This window comes from Phalangium opilio, unplaced genomic scaffold (assembly GCF_054372755.1).
Source record: "Phalangium opilio isolate 3A_F unplaced genomic scaffold, DU_Popi_V2 ptg000082l_1, whole genome shotgun sequence".
Lineage (NCBI taxonomy): Eukaryota > Metazoa > Arthropoda > Arachnida > Opiliones > Phalangiidae > Phalangium > Phalangium opilio.
In genome coordinates, this window is record NW_028324189.1 from 6,038,861 (window position 1) to 6,060,302 (window position 21,442).

The 21,442-nt window shown below is 34.9% G+C and overlaps 1 long non-coding RNA gene across 1 annotated transcript; it reads left to right on the top strand.

Moving 5' to 3' along the window:
• Positions 1-4,254: 4,254 nt before the first annotated feature.
• LOC149651192 (uncharacterized) lies at positions 4,255-7,084 on the top strand. The gene is made up of 3 exons (XR_016370882.1): positions 4,255-4,657; positions 4,728-4,881; positions 5,693-7,084. It is a non-coding gene; the product is annotated as an uncharacterized LOC149651192 (long non-coding RNA).
• The last annotated feature ends 14,358 nt before the right edge of the window (positions 7,085-21,442 follow it).

Genomic DNA, 21,442 nt, shown 5'->3' on the forward strand with positions numbered 1-21,442 from the left:
ATTGCCTTTGTTCTTCTTCTGCTTCAAAGAATTATCGAATCGGAGTCTTCCACTTCTCTACATAGAGGGATCAACCAAAATCAATCAATTATCGCTCTACAGACCGGAAGGAAAAGTTGCACTTCTTTCTACGAAGGAGGGTCTGGACACTTGCCTTGCAAGCTTGGAAGGCTAAAATTAGATAAATATTGCACATGCATGGAGTCACAATAATCTTTGCACTGAATAATTTAACCATTTCCATCCCTCACACCCACACTTAAACTGTACTTCGATATTTCAAGTGACCTTTATAAACCAAATGAATATATAGATTCTTATTTACGTACTGTGAAATTTGGAATGAACTTGTTATATTAAAATACTAATTTCCCCTGGGTCTTGCTAAAGCGCCCAATTCTCCGCATTGCAAATAGCATTTAACCTCTCATCCTTGTTTATATACTCGTTTTTTATCACTTTTACTGTCGTGCGGAAATTACTCAGTAACTTAGCCCCGCTACCTCGTAATTTAACTACACTGTTAAAAAAAATGGAACTGTTTGAAACCTTTAGAGGTGTTTCCTAATGCATCCCCAGGAGCACCTCTATTGGTGCTTAAAAGCACCATTCGAGAGGATGTCAATACGCACCTTTCAAAACGGTGCGAAATAATACCTTCTCTGAAGGTGCTTTTTAAACCTTGTTAGGTGTTTTAATCGCTTTGAATAGAGGTGTACATTAATACCAGAAAAAGTGTTTATAAACCCTTAAAAAAATGTCTTTTTGAGACTAATTTGGTGTTTTTAAATTCCAATGACGTTGGTGCTTTTTAATTCTTTTAGGTTTAAAACAAAACCCTTAATAGAGGTATATAATTATACCAGAAAGGTGTCTATAGACTCTGTAAAAGGTGTTTTTTGAAATTTATTTTTTCAAAACACATGAGTTACCATAGATTAGTCGCTCAAAATCTGCTGGATCAGTGGATTAAGGGTAAACGTTTTTTCTGCTGTAAGCCTTATTCAACTGTGTAAGAATTGATATGCGTGTGAAATGGTTACGTTTAACCTTTACTGTATATCCTCAATAGTTCTATTTAAGGACCTGATTCAAATGTGTATTTAATTTTCGGCTCACTGTGAACCGTCAAGACCTCATAGACACAAGAATTCAAGGAACCAATCCGAACAACGCTTACCAAAATATTTAAAAGTAACATTCAGTGTAACTAGGAAAGTTTAATTTCATGTTTACACTGTATATTAATGTAGTAAAGCTGAATTAAAAAGTAAACACCAAATTTGATATATTAATATAAAAGATCTTCTTGGAATATTGAAATGAAACAGAGCTTTATAGCTACAAAACAACATAAAGAATCGTAATGCCGAAACATACTTAAATTTTCATTTAATATTCTACAATAAGAAAATGTTATGGTTTTGTAAGAGATAATTTTATCCTACTCGCTTTATATTAACTTTGATATGCGTGTAGTGTTTCGACTCAGATGCAATCTTCATTACTCGTTCTATATAAACTTTCACTTAAATATTGAAATAAATATAAATGATATTAATTTTTTTAGTCGTCAGTATTTTACCTTAATTCTAGTTAAGTGGTTTTAAGAACCGTTATTCTTAAAATGATTTTAAACATATCTATTATTGACGTTTGACTTCTAGCGTAAACTGTTTTCTCAATTTGTGGAAAGTAAGGGTAAATAAGGCGATTGATTCAAAAGTGGTAGGAATAACCGCTATTGCGTGAACCTTTGGTCTAAGCCCTGAAATTGGGAGGCTAGTCGTTTGTCGTAACTTAACCCGATCGCGCGTCCATCTTAATCCCAACGATGATAATGGAGTAGAAGCCAACGTTTCAGATTGGCGTGTATGTGGTATGATGGTGTTGTCAGAAGACAATAAGTACAGATTAGCGTGTATGTGGTATATACCATTAGAAATACAAGTGCGGCGATAGCGTAATGAAGTAGAATTTTTACCTCTCCGAGTGACGATGACGTCACGGAGAGGTTTTGTACTGGACGTGTCTGTGTGTCTGTCTGTCACCGCGTTCGCAGTTGGCAAATCTAACCAAACGTGTTCGTAATTTCCGAACAGCTTTCGCAGTATACAGAAACTCGGAAAATGTTTCTTCGTTGCTATGTACATCTTATTTAACGTCAATTATTAACTATCCGTTACACCTTCATCTGCTGTTTAACAACCAATTGTTTCACCCAATGCCAACCGGTATTTAATGGTTTCTAACAACAACACCATGCACTAGTCTTTGGTGTACACCACATACGCCACACGTGAGACATGAGAAACGTCTAGCCTCCTAATGGCAGAGCTTCCACCAAAGGCTCACGCAATTGCGCATTTCTTATCTCTTAGTGTGAATCAATCACCTTATATACCCAAAATTTACAAAAGTTCTGATATAGGTGTTTCCTAGAAGTATAACTTTATAGATAGCTATGTTTAAAATTATTTTAGGAATTAAGTTTCTTAAATCGACCTAACTATAATTATCGAAAAATACTGACAATTAAAATAATTCATATCACTTATATTTATTTAATTATTTAAGACTCCTGTTTAAGATAAACTTCTTTCTTTGGAATGACAAAATTGAGAGTTTATATAGAACGAGTAATGAAGATTGCATCTGAATCGAGACACAACACGCATATCAAAGTTAATATAAAGCGAGTAGGATGATAAGATCTCTTACAAAACGATTACATTTTCTTTTTGCAGAATATTAAATGGAAATATTTTAAATGTTTTTCGGCATTACGATTCTTTTAGTAGTTGTGTAGCTATAAAACTTTGTTTCATCTCAGACACACAGATACGTCCAGTGTAATTTCTCTCCGTGACGTCATCGTCACTCTGAGAGATACAAACCTGTGTCAAGGGGAAATTCAAGTGATTTTTTACGAATTACTCTAATTCCAAGACATTCCAGCATATTTAACTCTTCGAGAATTATTTTGCAATGATTGAAAAATCAAAATAAGTATTTATTCCCTCAAATATTAGAATAAGCTAGTCCTAAGAAATATAAAAAAATTTTGATTTTTAAAATCTTTGGGATATTTTTAGGATGCTTCACTATGCAGGTAGAATTAGTAGATTATTTCCCTCTAAGCTCATATCAATAACCTTTCACTTAAAAAACACCATATCAGCTAAAAATGTGTAAAGTAAAGCCGAGGGGTTAGTCATTCTCCAAAATTTTGTACACCTGATTTCTAATTTCTGAATTTTTATGTGAATTCCGTTGATTACTGAATGAATTTCTTGATTTCCCTGATTACGATTATTTTAGGTGATTTCCATAATCTTTACAATGATTTCCCGTTTTTGCCGCAGATTACTCGAGATTACTACTTGAATTCCACTGATTACTCGTGATTACTATTTGAATTCCACTGATTACTCGTGATTACTATTTGAATTCCACTGATTACTCGTGATTACTATTTGAATTCCAGTGATTACTCGTGATTACTATTTGAATTCCACTGATTACTCGTGATTACTATTTGAATTCCACTGATTACTCGCGATTACTATTTGAATTCCACTGATTACTCGTGATTACTATTTGAATTCCACTGATTACTCGTGATTACTATTTGAATTCCACTGATTACTCGTGATTACTATTTGAATTCCACTGATTACTCCATTTCAACTGATTACGATTTTTATTTTGGATTTTCGAATTCCTCGATTGATTGTGCGTGATTATTTGACGAAATATGTGATTACCGAGATGATTACCAAAGATTACTAGGAAATCATGTGATTATTTCTGATTCTCTCAATATTCCATGTGATTTCCAGTGATTATCGGAGATTTCTGATTACTCACAAAATTGATTATAATTACTTAGGATTTTCTTAGAATTCTAGAAATCAAGTAATCGATTTCGGCGGTTTTGTACACCTGATTACTCAAGTGACTAGCCCCTCGAGTAAAGCCCAAAGGTGTTTATTCGCACCATTCGATCAGATTTATATTAATAACACTATTTCCGTTTAAAAAAATATTAACTAAGGGTCAATTAACACCTAAAGGTGTGTCTACGTGCCTGTGAATCACCATTTCCTTAAAAAATACCTTAAAAGAGTCAACTAGCACCTTTTTTCTGAGGAAACACCATCTCAGTTAAAAAACACTCAAAAAAGAGTTTATAAACACCTCAAGGTATTTCCGAACACCCATGAAACACCTTTTTTTCTAACAGTGTATCCTGAGTACAGTGTTAACCAAAGTTTTAGAAGTTGCGACACATCTTTGCCTCTATTAGAAATATTTCGCACATCTTTTCATGTGAATTATTTTACGGTTTTCAGAGAAAGATTGCTATAAAGGTCCGAAACGTATGGTGGAAATATAGCCAATGTCATGTAAAGCGTTTTAATACTACTGCGGATGCGCAGGGAAAGCAAAATTGCGTTAACCACGTTTGCACTGTGACCATCAAGAAGCTTTGAATGCGTAAAATTCCGAAATATTTCCGTCAGAGAGAGTAAAAAGTTGACTTCAAGAAGAAGAGTACTAATTGGTCGACAGAGAAACCTGGTCATAATACTAGTCATTTCGGAACCTTTCGGAACCCAGTTCCTTACTTTCTGTCGCGTCCATTTGCTTCTTGGTAAGTAAAATGAAACAAATTCACTGTATACGATCGAATATATTTTGAACATTATACGCATTCGAATTAGCATGCCATACGCCAGTAAAAGCATTTCCCACGGAAATACAATTTCCTTCCTCTAGTCTGGCGCCGCTGCAATCGAAGTCTCGATTGGAAATGAATTTCGAAAGAGTCAATCGATAGGAATTCTCTAAGTAGTTTCAATGTCAATAGAACAAAAGGTACTTTTTAGTGCTTTAAATATTAATAAAAATGCCTCTGTAGACAAAGACGTGAAAAAGATAAGTGACAGATACTCAAATTTTCAGATTTAAAGACATGATTATAAAACATTAATTATTTCACAAAATTGCGTATCTTCGATTTTTGTCTAACCAGCCTCAATTTCTTCAAACTGACGTCAAAATTACATAACTATCTCTTTTATTCAAATTTTAATGATAGATTTTTTTAGTCATACTGAATCATCAAGACAAAAAATGGGTACCAATGTAACCATGGCCGTATAAGCGCAGTTGCTGAATGCTACAGCGGCGATTCAGAGGACAAGCATAATGAAAGATGAAGTCTCATCCATTGGTTTAGTTTAGTTACGTTCAAGCAACGTTTCCCTTGTAGTTGAAAAAGTAATACCTTCTAAAATACAAATGCTATCCTCCTTCCTTTGGACAATGCGTTTTTTATTGTAATATTTTTCATGTCAACACGTTTAATGTCAAAAATGTAAAATGAATACTCTACAGATCCTCTTCCAAAAGAATACAAATTTTCCTGCTTAAATTTTTTCAGCAAATGGAATTTTTGTGAAAAAATTAAACTGAAGATAAGCATTTTCCAAATAGTTAATATTTAATAATCATGTCTCTAAACTGAAAAATGTCAATATCTGTCACTTCAGTCGTTTCAATTTTTCTGACTTATCTTTTACATTTTCTATTCTTTGTCCACAAAAACAGTTATTATTAATTAGATGACTATTTTATTTTTTAGTTAATTGATGATAACTTTCGTGCGATTCTATTTTATCATTAGCATGCTAAACCCAATACTTTGTGAACTGGTGGCTCAATATGGATTTTTCTTCGGAGACGAAAACCCTTCGTCCTTCATGTGAGCGTAAGAACAAATGGAAGGGGCCACTCAGGTCTGAGATAAAAAAAGAGACAAAATATTTACGAAGACTCTCCGTGGTATTGTTATCCAAAATCGATACATTCTCCAGAGTTTCGTCAGCTTTTAGCTTTACAATAGACATATTTCGATTATACTCAACAAACGCTTCCATGTATTCACACCGCCAGTTGAGTAGAAAATCGTACGAAGCATTGATTGTTAATAAGTTCTGAAGGAGATCAGTCATTTGGGTATATGTATCATGATTGTATAGGAATTAGTGGCATTATTTTGTTGAACAAGTAAAATAAGTTAAAGCAAGTAACATTATGATTTAGTACAACGGCGTTCAGCAGTAGGAAGTGTCAACAAGAAAAAGTTGTCTATTTAGGTAAGACTAGTTTGCTGTTCTACAAATAAAAGTCTCACAACAACATTACACCATTGTGAACATTATTGGTTTGAACAGTAAAAGTGTGACCTCTCATTCACTATTCAATGTGACAGTGGAAGAGGTTGGCTATAGCTTGACGTTGCTAAAACAATAGCGCGTAGTTTGTAGTCGGTGTAGAGGGAATTTGAGAGTAATTTGTCTCATCATAACTGCATTTCGTAATTCGCATTGATTAGCGACTATATATAAAACGATTTCTCTTTAACAGCTGAGAGATATTTGATCTAGAAATTAAAATTTGCAGAATTTATGATGTTTTAAAATATTATGTGTAACGACGGTTTCTCCCCGGGGTTCCAGCTTAATACAAATATACTAATTGCAAATCAGTAAAAAAATCAGCGCATTGACTAAAACCGTATTGTAGTTTACGTAATTGTAATTTTTCTTTTTAGTTTCTATAGCTTTGCGGGGTTGTGATTTGTATAAATTATGTAATTAAGCATCGTTTGTTAGTCCTATTATGTGTTAACAAAGGACAACATAAAATGAAGATTCGACAGGGAGATGCTATAGTGGAGGTTTTACTGAAAGAACTGGTAATATTAGTGAATGTGGCGAAACATGTAACTCGATTTCTTACGTGCATCTTATACGAAACTTTCCGTCTGCTAACTCACTCCGCTTCACACTTATCCGTCGCACTCAAAAACAGTGAACGTCGTAGTGTTTGAATTCCTTTTGCTAAACGTTGGAGTCAATTTAACCCTCGTTAATGATCATAATCATGAGTTAAGCCTTGGCTTAATGGCATAGGTAGAGAGAGCGTCGTTATAATGGCGTTTAATAAACGTCTAGAAGAGTACTAAGTTGACGAACTTCTATTTTCCCATATAAAGTATCCCTGTATTGTATGGAATGTCTTATTTGGTCTGTTCCTCCGTTTATCTTTTTCAATATTATCTCTTAGTCATTCTTCCTTCCGCCTCCCTTGTTTCTCATTGCGCATCATTCGGGTCTGGGGGGGGGTTGGAGCCCCATATTCCTGGGGCTCATCCCATCAGCCTCGCGGGGAGTCTGCTTCTTTTCAAACGAAGTGCACCGGGGTTTCTTCCCAGCCTTTGGATTAAGAGACGGAAATGACTGCCTGAGGGAAAAATGAAAATCCTCCCCTAGAAAGCTACTCATACGTCACATTCGTCGTTTCCCCTTCAGCTTTCCATTGGGCTAAATAAGAGCGATTTTTGGGATTGTATCTTAATTTCAATGGTGACAAGTTTTAATGAGATATATGTTTTAGGGTTAGGTTACATGGGTTCAACAATACTTTAACCCATATTCCGCTGGCTTCAGATATTCGATGTTACGGGGTAGCCTTGCAGTTCACAACGTAGTCTTCATTACTAATGAATTGTCTTTAATTTTCGTCTTTTTTAAAATTGACCTTTCCACTGAAATTTTAGCGTTTGATATAACTTAAAAATAATTTTAAGACTGTTATTCCAAGGTCTATTTTATCAAACGACGACTCAAGAACTTTGAGTCAGACGTGTGTGTAATTATGGTTCAGAGGCAGTCACAGTCACTGTCTATAACAAAGGAATTAAGCGTAGTATTTTAAAGTCTACCATCAAAGGCAAACATAACTTACCTCTGGGCCAACGAGAAAAAAAAATTACAGTGCCTGGGGAGAACTCACACATGAAAACTAATTTACGTACTCGAACAAAACTTAATATGTTTCCTAGCTCTGCATTATCACCATGAACCAGAAATATTCTAACACCCCGAATGTCTCAAAAACGAAGTTGTTTTCGTCTGAGCGAGGAAATAGCAAACATCATAAAGTACGCCACTAATTGGTCGTTAAAGAGAATGTGACGCTCAGATTAGCAAGGGTTAACCCCTACCAGCGTCTCAATTTCATTTCAGCCTATCAGCCTTACCTAACTGGTAATCGTGGTGTAAAAGTTTTAGAGTGATAAACCTCTCGGTTCAGTCACTGGTGGGTGTTTATCCTAGACGATTTCGTAATAAACGCTTAACGAATGCCCACTCTGCACCCGTCTAGTAAACTAGCTCCGAGCACTACTGTATGGCCAAGCCAAATAAACTCTCGTATAACCTAAACCCAAAATGGAGAGAAAATATATTTGATTTCTCCAGCTCCGGACTCTCGAGGGAACTCGGCGTATAGAACGATTATGTACATTATTGATCGATCGTTATGATATATTATCGATACCCGTCAGTGGAAAGGAAGTGCATATCATCGACCCGTGTTTGACAATGGATCAATTTGCCAGAAATAGAAAAAAAATGTATATAAGAGAACAGGCGCTCTTCGCGCCACGATGCTCTCCTATAGCCAAGATTATTCTTGCGTGGATAAACAATAACAGAGGCTGGGGCTTGCAATAGACCAAATACTTTGGTTGTGTGCTAGGGAACACGATAGAAGACGGAAAAGTGAGATGTTAAATGAGGTCAGGAAATCGGAGACAAATTTCTATTTTCATAGTCGGAATTGTTATAAGGGTGTAAGAAAGATCAAGGTGGAATAAGTGGTAAAATTTACTATATTTTGATTCTGGTTTAAAGTCACGTGACTTGGAGTTTATGCAAAATATTAAATTTTGCACGTTTTGTTCAACTTCGTGAAATAATAACATCATTCAATCCTTTCCGATTTTATCAAACGGTTCAATCACATTCTGGTGACTTTTTTATAAACAAATTCGTATATTACAAGCAGAGAAACCAACATACAGGGGTGACGCCGCCATTGGGGTATCACCCCTCTAGCCAAGGGGCAACGCCAGACGGAGCCCGTGTTCACTACACCAGGCGGTAGTCTAACCAACGCGCACTGCCTCTGACGGAGCCTTTAGGCGAGAGGGAGGATACCCCAATGGCGGCCTCACCCCATGTGTGAACATTGGTTTGTAATTTTAGTTCAAAAGGAATGTAACATTAATTGCCATCAATAGCTTCGTTAATCGCCAATACTTCAATCTTATCAAATATTTTTTAGCAATATTACATTTCCTTTCTTTTTTTTTTGTTCTTCTCTTACCCATCTCTGTCTGAGTCTCTTTTATCATTCATTCTCTGGTGGGCACTTGAGCGAGATTCGCTTTATTTCTCGTCCACCATTCGGGCCCTTCGTCTCGAGTCATTACGCTCGAGGCTTATCCGCTAGGTCTGCTCGAGATTCGAGACGAGAAAAAGCTTCAACATTAACGCTTCTTCTGTTAGCGGGTAATGTCAACTCCCTGTCTAGTTCCCTTTCCAAAAACCAGACACTTCCCGAATCTGAGGGGTAAGCAACTCCAAAATCTCCATCCAGATAGGAGGGAAAGAAAGCCGGATAATACTCGTGTGGAGTGGTACTGACCATATTAATCAGTCCATTTAAGGGCCCAGTGTTTCAAAATGTTTTCAAAGTTGCTCCACATCTTTTAATATTAATAATAGCCGAAATCTCCCTAAAACATAACCAGTGAAATAAATTATGGTAGACTGTAGTACAGCTTTATGCTTCAGTATAACTAACAGTATAAATAACACGTCTTCTATATAGCAGAATTTACCCGAGCATTTACAGAATGTTTGCCTAGCAACGACTACATTATATTATTAGGCAACATCGTGTTATTAATAATTCTCCTCTTAGCTTCAATTCGACGTATGGATGATGTAGCAAAGGCTTAACTTATCAACCCTTTAACTCGCTATCACTTATTGTATATTTACTATGCCAAGCTGATTTCCCCGGAATTAGTTCAATCTAAGCCGGAGGCACACAGTCCTCACTACTCGAGAACCGATCTACGTCGTAGTGTTCGTAGGTCAATGGCGAGCAAATAGAGATGCGCTCCTACTTTGCTGAGCATTAATTTATTGTGAAAAGAAACAAGTTTGGAAACCAAACTAAACTTCTCCAAGTCGAGATACAATTAAGAGGTTTTTCGTAAATAATTCTACAGGGCCGGTAGGCCCTTGTAGATATGACTTGATACCCGTTTGTAATGCTAAACGAAAAAATCACCTTTTTAGGGTTAGCGTCCCATAGAAAAAGCATTACATTTTACCCGGTTTTTTTGGGAAATTGTCATAGGCGATACGGAAAAACTACAGCGAAGTTAGTTTTCGGAATACTTTCAAATTAACAAGCATTTACTAAATGAGAAACTTACCTGCTTAGTTTTTAAATAATTGAAGTCTAATTTTTGTAATTTAACTAATTAATTATGCCTCGAATTCCCTATTTCATAGCAGACGACAGTAAGAAAGTTTATTTCATAGCAGCATAGCCCACTCGATCCGCGCTCCCGGACGCTGCGCTGCTCGAGCGCGAGCAGCTTGCGTCGTGACGCGCGTGATCGAGTGGGCTATGATAGCAGACGACTGTAAGGCAACGCTAATTATTTTTTTGATATTTCATCCGAGCTTTAACACCTTTATTTGGATTTTCTAATGAACTATAACGCCCTTAAAAACCAAAATTGTTTTTATCAGGTCCAATTTTCGTCTAAAAAATAATTCAGGTAAATAATTACAGTTAATAGAGGTTTTAATATCGTTTGAAGTAATTTTTCGACGTTCGTTTTGGCCAAGGCTTAAGTTGAATTTTGGTAAGTCTGTGTAATATACTCTTTATAGCGTCTTTCGTCCTTTATGATTATAAAAAAAGCTGATTTCCAGCTCTGTTTTGGAATTTGATTTACTCTGCTTCGTTTCATGCTAGAAACATATCCTAAGTTCCCAACCCTAGGTTTTACACTTTAAAATACTACTGGAAAGATGACAAAAAGTGTTTTCGCTTGGCAGTTAAGACAGTGGTGTTTACGTAAGCGCAGTTAATTCAACACTTCCATATGAGGTATACAGGGTTTCATTATTTTTAAATTTTTATATTAATTTTATTTTGGCTATTCTCAGTGAGCATTCATATGTTAGAACGCAATTTCAGATTTTTGTGGTCTCCCAAGTCTCCAAAACTGTAAGTTTAACATTTTAGGGCAAATTATTATAATAATCAAGAATATGTATAGATCATCAAGGGTATAAATAGGCAACCTAAGACCCATTTGATTTATGATGTAATAGATCATGTTAGGTTTAGATACAGGGTTAAGCTTATGTTAGGCTAGGTTGTTATGAGCGGCTAAATGTTCACCTGTTTTTGGAATTATCAAGTTTTATCAACTGAATATATTTCCCCTGCTCCAAAATTTTACTAAATTGGATTTGTTTTCACCCCTGATTATTGCTAATTATCTTGTTTATTGCCACAAATTTTCTAAAAAAAATGGTATTTTAGCTTCTTTCTACCCTAAAAAGAGGCGCACTTTTAGCCATAATCAATGCACTTATTTAAGAAGTAAACAGTTCTACGAAATTAACTTTACGATTTTGAAAAGGCTATTAATTTTATTTAATACTCACTAATATCTCGTGCCATCATTATCGATAATGTATGACAAACCAAAGATGATTTCGATTTATATTTTATTCAAAACCGCTAACTAATAGCATTTTTGGTTCCTTAGATAATAGGGACGGGAAATGACATTTTCAGCCTGTTAAGAGTTGACTACTGCCTTAAGACTGAAGTGACAGATATTATACAAAAACGTCTTTGTTTGGACCAAGACCGAAAAACCAACGATATGAGTGAGGTTTATCAATTGACTGAAGTTTCAGATATTGAAATTTTTCTTTAAGTATTTCTAGTAGTTTAATCCTTAATCACTATTTAATTCAATCAACTGATTTTACTCTTAATCGATCTATTCCCTCTACATTTATTCAAAAAATTGCATATCTCCGCTTTTTCAAGAACAATTACATTTTCCGAAAACATTTTATCATGAAATTAATTATTTTGAAGGGAGTACGTTTAGAGGGATCAATAATCAATATTTGTAATATTCTACTGAATTTCTAAGAAGAGCACCCATACACTGCAAGCACGGATGACTGCAAAGTAAGTGAAGTCATTTACGTATTAATTCCGCTGAAAAGAATATAAAATGACATTGTACAGTACTGAGAAATTTTTCTTTTTATGGAATCTTTACACTAACCTTTGGTTATTTTGATGCTTATAAAATATTTTTCCCGTCCATGAAAGGAGAGCTACCTACTAAAAGGTACCACATGGGACAAAAGTTGTTCCTTTTCCTTTGATAAACGACATTATTTTATTAGTCCGAGCAAAATAAATTACTCTTCTCAACAAATTGTAACCATTGAAAAAACATTTTTTGGTGCAAACTTGAAAATTTCTCAAGCCACTAACATTTAAACCAATGTCCGTCAAGGTGCTTACAAGTTAATGTGCATCGACACGAAATCCCTTCAAAATAATTAATTTCATGATAAAATGTTTTCGGAAAATGGAATTGTTCTTGAAAAAGCGGAGATATGCAATTTTTTGAATAAATTTAGAGGGAATAGATCGATTAAGAGTAAAATCAGTTGATTGAATTAAATAGTGATTAAGGATTAAACTACTAGAAATACTTAAAGAAAAATTTCAATATCTGAAACTTCAGTCAATTGATAAACCTCACTCATATCGTTGGTTTTTCGGTCTTGGTCCAAACAAAGACGTTTTTGTATAATTAAATAAAATGATTTAACCAGAATTACGGTAAATTAATGACGATTAAAAATTAATATCAAAAATATTTAAAAAACTTTATTCCTAAAATCATTTTGAACATAGCTATTGTTGACGTTTGAATTCAAGCGTATGCCTCTTTGACAATTTTTGGAAATTTAGGGTTTCTGTTACGTTCCTAACAGACCGGGTTTCAACTCCAGGCGAAGAACGAAACGTTTTAAATTACCATTTTACGGCCGTCATTTATGATTATTATCTTAAAACCGTTATCTTGAGAATCAAATTTCATTTGTCATTTTGAATTGGAAAAGGAAGCAAAAGGTTTGTATATGTTTTGGAAAATATTTTCTCTCTAACGGGAATATTATTTAACAGTTGAAGTAGCCTACACATCACATTACTATTTTTTACCATGATTCTTTATATAATTAAAAGAGTTGAACACTTTAGTTAAAGGAGATATTTAACGTGATGAATTTAAAATTTCTGAGACGTTTCGGGTCGCGGCTCGTTATTCAGTCTATTGAACTCAAATGAGTTCATGTTAATATACTGTTTAATCAAGGTTGTTTTTCAGTATTTGTGGAAGTATAACATTTGGTCGCTTTATATGTATGTATATGAAATATACATATTATTTTTTGTCAAAAATAAGGAGGGTTAATTAGTTTCAAAAACAATGGAAAGTTTTTCCTTAATCTCGCACTTATGTACACACATTTTATTTTACCTTTTTAGCAAAATAAATCCATTTTTAACTTATTTACACAAAGTGATGCATTTTTTATCAATCATTACCTCAAAGAATCAAGCTTTTACTAATTTCATTAAAACAATGATATTTTTACTAAGACCGCAATATGGTAAGATTTACACTTATTTCAAAAAAATATTCCTTAAATTTCCTTACATTTATCTGTTTGGCAGTGGGCTAAAAGCCTCGCATAGTTTATGATGTAATTTTTGGGGAAGGCCTTGCTTTTAATAAGGTTGTCATATCGAAAACGATGTAGGAAGGTGGATCTTTTAGAGTTTACGGGTCCAATTTATTTACGATATGATTCTGATAAATTCCCATTCAGTTTCCAGCCATGCACCATCAAAAGTTCAAAACTTCAAAATTGATATAGGAATAGTTAATACCGCGATCCTTTCAGAGGCGATGGAGCAGAGGTTTCACCGCGGGTAAGGTCAGGGCCCTTCCCTTCACCGTATTGAAAAGCCCCGCCTACTTGGTCATAAACATTCTGGCTGCACTGAGCCATTCCGTAAGTGCCCAGCACCAAACTCCTACAACAGGGTGGTTCAGATCAATAAACTCCCGAGTTTTAATGCACTTTCTAAATTTGTTAAATTGTAATTTCGACAAATTTAAGAGTATGAGTTATATGAAGACTAAAAAATCGATCGCTTAGGGAAATGTCTTAAACTCGAAAAAAATGGCAATTCCTTAAAGAAATAAGACAAATGTTTAACAATTAGGACAATTCTTTCAATAAACTCGACAAAACTGGAAAAAAACTCTTAAAAAATCATTTTGAACTGAACAAAATTCTAAAAAATATAAAACATTTTCAATTAAAATTGGTCAAAATAACAAAAAAAAAATAGGAAAAATCCATTGATAAATTCGAGAAATTTGTCTTAAATTGGAAAAAACTCGAACTACAAACAATTTTCTTCAATATTTAACAGAACTTGAAAAAAATCAGAAAATTCTTGGTTAAGTACAGAAATGTTTGTCAAATTGCCAACTCCTGAGTGCTTTTAATGCGGAACGTTTATAGAAGAATACATATAGACATATTGTTATTCAAGAACATTGTATTGTTATTAGAACTAAGAATCATCCGTTTATAATTTAATAATTGTGAATCAACAAGAACCATATAGAAAAAGTGAATTTTCATATCTTTTTGGACTTTTCGCTCTCAACCACCGTATATATTTATTCCCAACGTTGTTTTCATTTCGCTGGGAAGTTGGGTTTCTGCTTTGCGTAGCGAGTGCGATTAGAAGACGATAATAGAAGTGTGTCTCTCAATTTCCTTTTAAGGCTTTTGTTATAGAACACGAGATTATTTTTGTAAATTTCCAAGCAACTTGTGAGGTTGAAGTATTCATTTAAAGATGTGTGCCTTTTCTGTACCAAAACGTTCTTCATTGCCACAAAATGAATATTCGTCTTGCTGTATCGTGTTTCTCTCAATTTATCGACGCACAAAGTAACGATCACAGAGCAGACGATTTTGAATAGCACCACACATACTGTGGTTGTTAGCAATTAAAGTAAACAGAAATAAAAGAAATTCTGGCAGTAAGAAAACATAGGCGAAACAACGAAAAATATAATAGCCAGGTAAACGTGATTACATTTATGAAGTTCATTAATTCCAAGAACTGCAATTATTTAAGCACGTCTAATTCCGACATGAGAAAAAAACGTTGTAAAGTAGGTCGCTGATTGGTGTACCAAAGACGCCATTCGTTATTCGAAGTTCGTTTGCACCGGAGTATTCGTTGGCACTAATTTTTGCCTGCTCAAAATACTGCTATGAATAATACCAAGATCAATAGCGTGTGACGCTGTCTTAGAGTTTACTTTACCACTTTACATGTTACTGTTTAACTTGTCTCTGACATCATAGAGATATGGATGTTAAGTATTTCAGACAACAGCCAAAGCAAATATCGTGCGCTTAGATAAGGGAGGCTTCAAGCACTGGATAATTTGATTCAGATGACCAGGGAGTATCGAAAATCAAGTAGGCATTGCCACGAAGTCAGATTTCTATTATCATAAGTGGCTTAACACTCATAAGTATGTCTCTTCCTATTATAATAATGTTTGAAACGGGTTTTCTTAGTAGATTATATAAAACTGCCAAATCCTAGTTTATTGTTACGTGTAGTTCTACTAGCTATAAAAACAAATAAATAGGATTAACAAAACTAGATCGCAGACCTCTTTTGATAGGAAAGTCAGAGTTAATGATAAAGTCTCTAAATTTTTCAGTGAAGATACGATCATTCCTAACCAATAAGCAAAGGACAAGCGACAATGGAAATTCTCTAATACTAAAAGTTATTGTATTTAATTCATTTTCCATGTTGGAAGCTGTATGACCATCATACTATCAGACCCACTCATAAAGTTTTGTAAATGTTTTTGAAATTAATCAATTTAGAAGTGTTGATAAATTACTGATCCACGGTAATTTACCACTTTTCATATATACCTTAATTCGTGATTCATATAGTTGTAACTAATGCAAAAATTCAACCGAAGGTAGTAAGGGTTGTTTCTCCCATTCAGGTTGGAACTCAGAAGTTTCGGCAAATTTGACTCGCAATGCGTCAGTTAGGCACTTCTCTCGAAAAGAAGTTTCATGTGTGTACTTCGGGTGGAATGTAATGTGCTGCAAACTGGGATGGTATTAGAGTTCTGACTGTAGTACTGTAGAGTTTGGAAACTAAGAGGGGCCGTGGTATAGGAGCCTTTAAAAGCCCTACGAAGGATGACCATGGGTCGGGCCTTGGCGAACGGAACCTCTTGATTATCGTTGGCAACTCTTCTCCGAGAGTGAAACTAACTAGACTTTCTACGCCCCATTCGCCAGCCAGAGCCTAGTGTTATTAGCTTCCAATCGATAATGAGCGACCCCTTCAAATCCGATGCCTGTCATTTGGAGTTCTCAAAAATGAAGTTAACCAAAATTAAAACACTATCTTGACCTCCAGAGATATTTTTGCGATAAATAAATACGCTAACGTAACTCGACATACCAAAAAATGGTCGACAAAGTCAAAGAGAAATAACCTAATGCTAGGCAGTAACGTGTGATTGACTTTTGCCTTTGAGCCAACGAAAAAATATGTACTGCCCTTCGTGCAACACTACGTGGGAAACTCGCTTATATGAATACTAGCTTAAGTTCTTAAGAAAAAGAAAATTTTGCAGGTCTGAACTCCCAAGATCACTGAGAACAAAATATAACAAAGCCTCAAATGTGTAAAAAGCCAAAACATTTTCATAAAAAAGGAAAGAAATATAAGGTCATGAAGTAGAGAAGTAGTTGGTCCAATCAAGAGCTTAAGGCTTTCACCCCCTACCTCTCGATGTTTTTATATGCTTAAGTTTGTCAGCATTTTCTGTATGTAAAAGTCCAGTTTCGATCGTTTTGCAATAATCATTTTGTTGAAGAACCTTCATTTCGGCTCAATAAAAATTAATGTAAATAAATTGGTTAATTGCCAAAAGTGAAGATAATATAAGCGCTTTTAATTCCCAATTGCATATTTCCAAGGTAAATCACAATTGCGATGATGAAAGGCGTGTCTGACAGCAACTGGGTTAGGCTACACTGGGGATTGCAGTATTTTTCGGGTAAAGCGAGTACGGATTACTAATGGTTTAAGTTGGGCAAATTTCTTGTCTGTTGTTGTGGCATTTTGCATTCATCTAAAAGACTGATACTCTGAGCATTGTTTTCTTCGAGTAACGAACTTTTGTCGATATATGTTATATTGAGTTATATAAGGTGCATCAGAACGGCAGCTCCCAAGTCTCTTTAGGTCGAAAAGGGCTCTCACTTTTCATGGAAATGGTTGGGGGGGCGAATATTCGGCTATATAAATTCCCTCTGATCAGTGGCCCTACCATAGCCTGGCGTACGTTCCATAGCTTTTTACGCGAATAAGGTTCGCTGGTGCGTATCTTCAAACTTCACCGGTTTTGCCTAAAAAGACGCGTAACCAAAATATAAAAGTGGTAAACCATACGAGTACGTCTACAATACAAGTTCCAAAGCAGTTCTAAAGCTTAGTTCACACGTTCGGTGTTCGAGGTTTACTACGATATCTTTTACCGAGAGATGCACTTTAGCCTGCTCGTCATTCGGGTACTATTATAGTGTTTAGTACAAACGAATCAATAGATTTTGGAATATCCTCTTCGTTGCCTCTTTCAAAGCCAAAAATTACTTTCTGCGAACACGTTTGCTCCGATTTGCCAAATGCAAACGCGGTGACAGACACACACAAAGACGCGTCCAGTGTAATACCTCTCCGTGACGTCATCGTCACTCGGAGAGATAAAAAAAGCGTTAGAGGCGTACAGAATTTTACTTCAAAGGACCTCTTTATGAACTTTGGTTGTTTAAAAATTTAAATATAGATTGAAATACGATTGTTGTGAATCGATATTAAAACTTTCGGGAGCCTCGAGCTATTTTGGTGAAGCATATTCGTCCCATTGTTATTGGAATAGCGCATTGAGTTTCTATTCGTCCAGGTGTCATTAATAATTTATCGCTAGGAAAGCGGGATCATTTTACGTAGTTTTCGCCCCTAAGGCAATGCAGAAACTCTCCATTTCATATCTCTGCTAATTTTGACTTTGCCAAATTAAACTTTCAACGACTTTCGTATAGACTCGTTGTTTATAGGAAAGCGACTATTCCCCTAGAATATTAAATTAAATTGCAATGTATTTTGAAAATGATTTCACTTAGCCTAATTTCCTAGGTACTGAGGTAATTAACGTTTTAAGGGATAAATTGAACTGGAAAAGCTTAATTTCCATACGATATTATTTGACATATCTATTGTTTCGCAACAAATGAGGTTCAACATTTAAATTGACGATTTTCCTCTATAAATTACTAAGAAAATATCAAATAAGATATTAATAATTGAGAGAGAAGATTGTTGACGTAGAAACAGTACACTAACCAGTTCGTTGCGTTTGTTCGCAATTTGCGAATCTAAGCAAACGAATTTCCAAATTTAGGGAATTTGAAAAATGTTGGTTTCAGATGACGTCTTCTATCTGAAATATCTGAGCATAAGTCACATTATGCGAACACGTTTGCTCCGATTTGCCAACTGTGAACGTGGTGACAGACACACACACACACAGAAACGTCCAGTGTAATACCTCTCCGTGACGTCATCGTCACTGGGAGAAGTAAAAAACATGCATAATATATTGCAAAATTTAAAATTAGACCGTCAATATAATACATGTTCCCTTCCTTAAGTGATTAAATTAGAAATAAATCACTAAGGTAAAAATATGCAATGCGATGCATTATATTTATTTGAATGCCTAATATTATTTTAGGAAAAGCATAGTTTTCACCTCAAATGTCTTGAAAAACATATAATGGAAGACGTTGCTACTTGAAGAAACGATTCAACCCAATAGGAGAGACTACTTATTGTAGTCCGGAAGACTTGAAGGTTGGAGACGAGGACCGCGCCCACAAATGGAGAAAATGAAAGAAAACCGTAAATTTCAAGAAAGGTATATGCACTAATTAATATTGTATTACTGGGGCCACCTTAAAATTCACTCGCTATCAAAAGAACTTTTTAATGAGGTGGGTAAGCCAACATTCTTTCTCATCTTATTGCAATTGAATTCAACAAAGCTATAGCAAGAAACCTCTACAAAACTTCAAGAGTATACGCTTAATAAATTTATATAAAGAACGAGGGATTTTTCCCTCGCAATTAGTGTTTAAAATCTACATATATCGTCGTCTCAATATTTGTAGTGCTAAGATGGCTTCACAAACTCTCAATTTTCCACGATGGTCGTCGTGTTGTTCATAAAATTTTAAAATTTCAGTTTTGGTAACTAACCACGACTTGTAAAGGGATCCATCTCTAAAACCTTTTACCTCTCCGAGTGCCGATGACGTCAAGGAGAGGTATTACACTGGACTTACTGTGTGTCTGTCACCGCGTTCGCAGTTGGCAACTCGAAGCAAACGTGTTCGCAGAAAGCAATTTTTACCTCTCTCTATCAACGGAGAGGTATTACACTGAACGTATGTGTGTGTGTCTGTTACCGCGTTCGCAGTTGGCAAATCGGGGCAAACGTGTTCGTAGAAAGCAATTTTTGGCTTCTACTCCTATGGTTTGGAATTTAGGACTAAGAAATATAGGGTTACGAGAAACGTCTAGCCCCCCAATGGCAGGGCTTCCACCAAAGGTTCAGACAATTTCGGGATGTTGTGAATCAATCGCCTTATATACAGTAAATTTCCAAAAATTGTTAACGAGGCGTACTCTTGAATTCAAAAGTCAACAATAGCTACGTTTAAAATTATTTTAAAAATGAAGTTTATTAAAACGATTTAACTATAATTAAGGTAAATTAATGACGATTAAAATAATATCAATTATATTTATTGAATTATTTAAGAAAAACCTCTTAATTGTGTCTCGACTCATAGAGGTTTATTTTGGTTTCCCAACTTGTTCTTATTACTATTTAAAAATAATGTTCTTGCAAATTGAATTTTCAACTTTTTAAGTGAGGCGGTTTTGTTGGGCGTTGATTATCCATCAGTCAAGACTTTTATAGATAAAAAGACGTCGAACCCAATTACTTACTTATCGCCAAGCTAAAATAAGTGCACTTAACATAAAAGCCTCCTTTTCCTTCAACCTAATTAACTACGTCGTTTATGTACATTAAATCAAAGCGTTAAAAGTTCCATTTTAACGTTTCGATGTAGCCGCAGTTCAAAACCCTAGAGCTATTGAACTCGAGCATTACATCTTTAGCAAAAAAAAAAAAAAAAAAAAACCAATTCAATTGCGACAAATATTTCAAATTCGTATAGGAAAATATTTTGCATTCCCTGTTGAGAGACAACATCTAATATTTCTGTAATTTAAAATTTTAGTGTTTCGCAACTTGTGTATGTTAATATTTCTCTGTGTACTCATAAGTATCATATTAACCATAAATAAAACTTCCCCATTGACGTAATGTAAATTTCTCGAAGAGAATTTGTGGCTATGTTATAGATGGACAACACTAAATACATGTTACTCCTTTGTATTTTTATCTTTCGGTAACTCTAAAACCATTTTCCTCCTTTGTATTTTTATCATTCTACAACTCTAAAACCATTTTCCTCCTTTGTATTTTTATCATTCTACAACTCTACAACCATTTTAGTCCTTTGTATTTTTATCTTTCGGCTACTCTAAAACCATTTTCCTCCTTTGTATTTTTATCTTTCGGCTACTCTAAAACCATTTTCCTCCTTTGTATTTTTATCTTTCGGCTACTCTAAAACCATTTTCCTCCTTTGTATTTTTATCTTTCGGCAACTCTAAAACCATTTTCCTCCTTTGTATTTTTATCTTTCGGCAACTCTAAAACCATTTTCCTCCTTTGTATTTTTATCATTCTACAACTCTACAACCATTTTAGTCCTTTGTATTTTTATCTTTCGGCAACTCTAAAACCATTTTCCTCCTTTGTATTTTTATCATTCTACAACTCTACAACCATTTTAGTCCTTTGTATTTTTATCTTTCGGCAACTCTAAAACCATTTTCCTCCTTTGTATTTTTATCTTTCGGTAACTCTAAAACCATTTTCCTCCTTTGTATTTTTATCTTTCGGCAACTCTAAAACCATGTTATTGACCATATCAGTATTTTTTTTACAAAGATACCAACACACAGGGGCGAGGTCACCATTGAACTATTATCCTTAAGTAACGCCAGATGATCCCGAGTTCACTACACCTGGGAGATGAGTCAACTCGCACCCAATGTATGTAATTTCAATTGCTCTATTCTTTCGTATTCTTATCTCTTGACAACTCTAAAA